Below are 8,090 nucleotides of genomic sequence, written 5' to 3'. Positions count from 1 at the left end.
CACATTATCCACATAAGGCATACATTTATCTCTTAGGATAAGCGTATTAACAAACATATTGAGTATGCCCACAGCCCCGAAAACATAACACATAAATGGGGCTAGAAACTCACCTGAATCCTGTTACGCTCTCCGTTAATAGTTATTCCCTTCTTGAGCTGTGCACGGCTAACTGTATAATATTTACACGTATCAATTAACTACTACTACTCATGTTGTATTTCTATCTTTATATGACCCACAACGAACAGAAGTCCGGGGGCAGCGCCCCTGGCAGCGGGGTCTAGGGGCGGCAGCCCCTAGCAGGTTCCAAGGGGCAGAGCCCCTGGCTGGGGTCGAGCTGTCAGGTCAGCTTGGAAAAATTTTATTTCCATTAACTGTCTTAACACATTTTTCATTAGGTTTTTAATTTATTTTCTAAGCGAACTTAACTTTAGGCGAAGTTAAACCTTAAGCGAACTTAGCTTTAGGCGAAGTTATCAGTTAGGCGAACTTAGCCGTAGGCGAAGTTATCAATTAGGCGAACTTGGCCTTAGGCGAAGTTATCAATTAGGCGAACTTGGCCGTAGGCGAAGTTATCAATTAGGCGAACTTGGCCTTAAGCGAAGTTATCAATTAGGCGAACTTGGTCTTAGGCGTAGTTACCAGATAGGCGAACTTGGCCGTAGGCGAAGTTAAGCTTTGAAGGCGAAGTTAAGCTTTGAAGGCGAAGTTAAGCTTTTGCAGGCGAAGTTATCAGTTTGCAGGCGAAGTTGCCCAGTTCAGCTACGGGTTTGGTTTTTATCAAGCATTTTGGCGATTTTAATACCCTTGTTATGGTTCGACATCACCCACTAACGTTCCCTAACCATTTTCGGTCGTATATATATCCCGTATATACTATAAAGCTTGGATCTTTAAGCTTAAGGACATTCAAAAGGCTAAACGTTCAATAAAACGTAAACTTTAAAGGTCAAGAACATACCTTTTATACGTTCGGTGTGGTCGCGGTTTGCTTGGTTATCTCGTATATAGAAGATCTAATAATGGTTGGCTCGATTTTGGTCTTGGACGTCTCTCTCTCTCTCAGCCGAAATATGGTGTGTGTGTGTGTGTGTTTGGAGTGTGTTAGAGAATAAGATGGAAATGAAATGAGGGTTTAGGGTTTTAGCTTGGTTTAGGGGATATTTATATCCCTTAAAGCCCATGGACCTAAGGCTCATTCTCATTTAACCCATCTCAATTAATCTAAGTACATGATCCGTTCTTTTCTCGATATTAATTAATTAATAACGCGAAATCACTAAACGTAACTTTCTTTATTCAACATTATAAATTTTAGGATATTACAAGTCTTCCCTCCTTTAAGAGGTTTTGTCCCCGAAACCTAACTATTACATAAACAGACTAGGGTAAAACTTGCGCATCTCATCCTCGGCCTCCCAAGTAGCATCTGATCCCTTGTGGTGTTTCCATATCACTTTTACCAAAGGTATAATCTTGTGACGAAGCTGCTTCTCCTTGCGATCAACGATCTCTATCGGTTGCTCGATGTAGTTCAATTGTTCATCAACCTCAATGTCCATCAATGGCACGTGAGACGTGTCATGAGCTAGACACTCCCTCAGATGAGAAACATGGAAGGTTGAATGAATTCCTTCTAACTCATCGGGTAAATCCAGTTTATAAGCTACTTCACCCACACGATCTACAATCTTGAACGGTCCAATGTATCTCGGACTCAACTTTCCTCTTTTCCTAAAACGGATAATCCCCTTCCAAGGCGAGACCTTGAGCATCACATTGTCACCAACGTTAAACTCAATTGGTCGTCGCCGCTTATCTGCATAAGGCTTTTGTCTGTCTTGAGCGGCTTTCATTCTTGCTTTGATCTGATCGAACTTTGAAGACGTTTCTTGAACCACTTCTAGGCTTCCCATTTCTTTCTGACCAATCTCACCCCAACACACCGGTGTCCTACATCGTCTACCGTAAAGCATCTCAAACGGTGGCATACCAATACTTGAATGGTAACTGTTGTTATAGGAGAACTCTGCCAGATGCAGATGATCATCCCAACTTCCACCAAAATCTAAAACACAAGCACGTAGCATATCCTCAAGGGTTTGGATCGTCCTTTCAGACTGTCCATCGGTTTGAGGATGATACGCCGTACCGATGTTCAACCTCGTCCCCATAGCTTCATGGAATTTCTTCCAGAACCTCAAAGTAAACCGTGTATCTCTATCAGACACGATCGATAACGGTACTCCATGCTTGGTTACAACTTCTTTAATGAACAAGCTTACTAACGTTTCTGACGAGATGGCCTCTCGTATGGGCAGAAAGTGAGCACTCTTGGTCAAACGGTCCACAATCACCCAGATGGTATCATGTTGCTTAGCTGTACGAGGTAGCTTAGTTATGAAATCCATTTCCACTCAGGTATCTCTAGCGGTTGCATCTTCCCATAAGGCTTTTGGTGTTCGGCTTTGACTTGTAAGCAAGTTAAGCACTTGCTAACATAATCCACTACATCATTCTTCATTCCTGGCCACCAGTAATCTCTTTTCAAGTCTTGGTACATCTTTGTAGCTCCAGGATGGATTGAGTACCTTGACTTATGAGCTTCATCTAAGATTTGACTTCTAAGATCACCATGGCGTGGGATCCACATGCGGTCGAACCTAGTCTTAACTCCATGAGTGTTTTCCATCAACTCATTTTGCTGGCCATACATCCTTTCTTTCTTTACTAACTCTTCATCTACTAACACCTCTGACTGCACCTTGATGATTTCTTCAAAAAGACTTGAGTTCATAATCAGCTGGTATGACTTCACTGTTGCAAGGACTTCCTCATTCTTACTATTTAGCGCATCAGCGACCACGTTAGCTTTACCGGGGTAATACTTAATCTCACAGTCGTAATCCTTTATCAATTCTAACCATCTTCTCTGCCTCATGTTCAATTCTTTCTGCTCGAAGAAGTACTTTAAACTCTTATGATCTGTATAGATAGTACACTTAGTACCGTACAGATAATGCCTCCATATCTTAAGAGCATGCACTACTGCCTCTAGCTCTAAATCATGCGTCGGATAAGTACTCTCATGGACCTTCAACTGTCTAGACACGTAAGCTATCACCTTCCCTCGTTGCATCAACACGCAACCTAACCATTGATGCGAGGCATCAACACAAACAACGAAATCCTCGTCACCATCGGTAGAGCAAGAATTGGAGCTTGCGTGAGTCTCTTCTTTAATTCTTCCAAGGCTTCTTCTTGAAACTTTCCCCAACTGAATACTATCGACTTTCGGGTCATACCGGTCAGCGGTGCGGCTATCATGGAGAAACCTTCGATGAATCTCCTATAGTAGCCAGCTAACCCTAGGAAGCTTCGTATATCAGTCGGATTCTGCGGAGTCTTCCAATTCGTTATCGCTTCAATCTTAGCTGGGTCCACGGTAATCCCTTCCGGATTAATCACGTGACCTAAAAATTGCACTTCTCTTAACCAGAACGCGCACTTCGAAAACTTGGCATACAACTTCTCTTTCTTCAGGGTCTCCAATACCTCTCTCAGATGCTCAGCATGGTCAGATTCGTTCTTTGAATAAATCAATATATCGTCAATGAAGACGATAACCGACTTATCCAACATCGGTCGACACACCCTATTCATCATGTCCATAAATGCTGCAGGAGCATTTGTTAGACCGAATGACATTACGAGGAACTCGTGGTGTCCATACCGCGTTTGGAACGCTGTCTTAGGGATGTCTGCCTCCTTCACCTTCAGCTGATGGTAGCCTGATCTGAGATCTATTCGTGAGAACCAACTTGAACCTTGCAGTTGGTCAAACAGATCATCAATCATTGGTAAAGGATATCTATTCTTTACCGTAAGCTTATTCAACTCACGATAGTCTATGCACATTCTCATACTTCCATCCTTCTTCTTCACAAACAAAACCGGTGCGCCCCACGGAGAAACACTCGGTCTGATAAAACCCTTGTCGAGGAGTTCTTGCAGTTGGGACATCAATTCTTTCATCTCGGACGGTGCTAGACGGTAAGGCGCTTTCGCGACGGGCTGGGCTCCTGGTATTAAATTTATCTGAAATTCTATCTCTCGCTCTGGTGGCAACCCCGGAAGATCCTCAGGGAATACTTCTGGGTAGTCGCGCACAATAGGAACATCTTTCATTTCTTTCGTCTCGGCTGTAGCATTGACAACATAAGCCAGGTAGGCACCGCACCCTCGCCTTAACAAACCCTCGGCTTTTATCATCGAAATGACATTAAGCCCATAACTTTCCTTATCACCATAAACCGTCACCGCACTACCATCCAAGGACTTTAACCTTATTATCCTACTCTTACATACTATCTGAGCCTCAAACTCAGACAACCAATCCATCCCCAAAACCACATCGAACGCTCCCAAGGTCATAACGTACAAGGTAACAAGGAACTCATGTCCCTCTAGTTCTATCTTAGCGTTCTTCACCATTTTTATTATTTCAACCGAAGTGTCGCTAGCTGTTTCTACTATAAGAGTTTCAGACACTCGGCAACATTTCATTTTAGCTAGTTTACTAAACGTCGTAGCTACAAAACTTCTATTCGCACCAGAATCAAATAATACGGAAGCAGAAATGCCGTTTACTAAGAACGTACCGGTCACAACATCAGGAATCTGTCTCGTTTGTTCTTGGGTCAGCATATAGGCTCTGGTTCTTGGCCTAGCTTGATCGGCATCCTTCCTCCCACTACCTCCAGCATCACCCTCGGTGCATTCTCTAGCAAAGTGACCTGTCTTACCACACTTGTAGCATGCAGGCTTAGAACTGCACTCATGAGCATAATGACCTGCCTTCCCACACTTGTAGCAAACATTCGACCCAACTCTACACTCTCCAGCATGCATCTTTCCACACTTATGACATGTATCCGAACCCTTTCCCCACCTACACTCACCACTGTGTGCCTTGCCACAAGTCTTGCACGACCTGTTCTCCCAAACTCTCGGCTGCTTGTTCTTAGGGTTCCACATCTGGGTACCGGGTCGTTTAGCATGAGCGACCCATTTCTTCTCTTTCTTCTCGTCTCCCACCACCACATCATCCGCAGCCAGGTTTGCATAGACCATCTCTGCGAGTTCGACAGCAGAATCGAAAGTAGCAGGTTTACTTGTCCTGACTAACATGCGGACTCTCTGTGATAATCCCCTCACATAACACTTGATTCTCTTAGTCTCAGTGCTGACCATATCGGGTACCAACCTAGACATTCGATTGAACTCGGTGGTGTACTCACGATGTGTCATTGTCCCAGCTTTCAAGTTCAGGAACTTCATCTCCGCCCTTTCAACCTCGGCGTCAGCACAGAACTTCTTCATCACTAACTCCTTCAGATCGTCCCACTTCATCTCCTTGATCTCTTCACGGGTCTTCCTCTGCTCCACACTCTCCCACCAATACATAGCCTCATCTTCAAATGATTGGGTGGCATAACCGACAGCTTAGTCAGGACGACACTCGCTGATTCGGATAATTTTATCCATGGCGGTTATCCACTGAAGAGTAGCGATTGCGTCTCCTAAACCAGTCAGCTTAGGCGGGTCACAACCTTTGAAGGACTTATAGTTGCAACCGCCTCGGCCCCTCTTCCTATCATCAACTTTCACAGACCTCACCTCACTTGAATCACCCTTTTCCCTCTCATCATCTTTCCTACCATTACCACCTGCCCCTTCAACCGTTCTTTCACGGCTTCCAGCAGACCCTCCCGGAGTAATATTCTTCACAGCAGTGGCTACAGCTTGAACAATAGCTGCTTGAATTGCGGGATCCAGTTGAACTCCTTCATTGTTTTCCGGGTTTCTTCCAGCTGCGCTTCCTTCAGCTTCGGTGTTGGAAGCTGTCTCAACCGAAGGTTGCTGGACACAACGAGGCCTGCCGTGTCGTCCAGTGCGACCTCCAGCTCCAACAATGTCTCCAACTCCAGCCATCGTATTCTAAAAGGGAAAACACAAACATCATCACTCAAGGAACTATTTAGTACAAGGATAGCAAGGCTAACAGGTAATAACAGTGGCCAGCTGTGACAAGCTGATCACGTTGCTTTCCGTGTCCTATACACTTCCCTTTATGAGTCTATTTGTGCTGGTTCTACTTAAGCAGTTAGTCAAATCAAACAATCAATTATTCCTATCCCTGTCGTTCACATGTCTTTTCTTTCTCATTAACATATATCATTTAATCATACACTTTACCTTTACTGATCTTGCTTGAGCGACACATGACATTCTTGAACTGGCATCTTCTTTCCTTTCTTACTTAAATCCCATTCTCTGTTCGAGTCTAAGCATGTAGGATGCTTAAATCTCTCGAACTTTGCTCTGATACCAACTTGTAAGGCCCCGTTACCGGTAGCCCTACTTTCGTGTTGGATTTACTTATAAAAGCAGTTCTAAATATCAGAGTTAATTAAAACATTCGCGGAATATAAAAGTTTTCATAAAACATTTCATAACAAAACACGTCTTGTCTTAAAACATCATTTTGTCTTTCAAAATAAACGAAACATTAAACTTAAACGTCTTGAGTCTTCCGATGCCAGCCTCTTATTCAGTGCCACGTGTCTCCTCAAGCGAGCTGCCTCATCCTACTCACCTGCGTGCATACTAAAAGTCAGCTACGCTGAGTGAGTTCTAGTTAATCATACACTATACAATACACATTAACTTATATTCTTTCATTCATACTTTCATACTTTCATACTTTCTTTTGTATTAACTTACTTTCATATCTTACGTTATAAAGAGCATTACGCCCTACATTCCTCGAGTATTATTAGGGCTCGGTACCCTCCTTCCTCGAGTATTATTAGGGCTCGGTACCCTCTTTCCTCGAGTATTATTAGGGCTCGGTACCCTCTTTCCTCGAATATTAGTAGGGTTCGGTTCTCTAGTTCACGAATATTAGTAGGGTTCGATTCCCTCTTCGTTACCATACAACCATACATCATACCTCGAGTATTATTAGGGCTCGGTACCCTTTTCGTAACCATACAACCATACAACCATCATTTCCTTCTTTTATTAACTTTATCACTTTCATACACATAAGCATACATATCATACTTATCTTATACATAGCGTTACAACCTGACAGTACGTGCAATATCCGAAGATCGTTCACGTACCATCAAGCAATCATTCATACATTTCACATTATCCACATAAGGCATACACTTATCTCTTAGGATAAGCGTATTAACAAACATATTGAGTATGCCCACAGCCCCGAAAACATAACACATAAATGGGGCTAGAAACTCACCTGAATCCTGTTACGCTCTCCGTTAATAGTTATTTCCTTCTTGAGCTGTGCACGGCTAACTGTATAATATTTACACGTATCAATTAACTACTACTACTCATGTTGTATTTCTATCTTTATATGACCCACAACGAACGGGAGTCCGGGGGCAGCGCCCCTGGCAGCGGGGTCTAGGGGCGGCAGCCCCTAGCAGGTTCCAAGGGGCAGAGCCCCTGGCTGGGGTCGAGCTGCCAGGTCAGCTTGGAAAAATTTTATTTCCATTAACTGTCTTAACACATTTTTCATTAGGTTTTTAATTTATTTTCTAAGCGAACTTAACTTTAGGCGAAGTTAAACCTTAAGCGAACTTAGCTTTAGGCGAAGTTATCAGTTAGGCGAACTTAGCTTTAGGCGAAGTTATCAGTTAGGCGAACTTGGCCGTAGGCGAAGTTATCAATTAGGCGAACTTGGCCTTTGGCGAAGTTATCAATTAGGCGAACTTGGCCGTAGGCGAAGTTATCAATTAAGCGAACTTGGCCTTAGGCGAAGTTATCAATTAGGCGAACTTGGCCTTAGGCGAAGTTACCAGATAGGCGAACTTGGCCGTAGGCGAAGTTAAGCTTTGAAGGCGAAGTTAAGCTTTTGTAGGCGAAGTTATCAGTTTGCAGGCGAAGTTATCAGTTCGCAGGCGAAGTTGCCCAGTTCAGCTACGGGTTTGGTTTTTATCAAGCATTTTGGCGATTTTAATACCCTTGTTATGGTTCGACATCACCCACTAACG

This window comes from Bidens hawaiensis, unplaced genomic scaffold, assembly GCF_021521415.1.
Source record: "Bidens hawaiensis isolate Kalapana, Puna unplaced genomic scaffold, B.hawaiensis_p1.1 tig00015059_1, whole genome shotgun sequence".
NCBI classification, from domain to species: domain Eukaryota; kingdom Viridiplantae; phylum Streptophyta; class Magnoliopsida; order Asterales; family Asteraceae; genus Bidens; species Bidens hawaiensis.
This window is presented reverse-complemented; position numbering follows the sequence as displayed.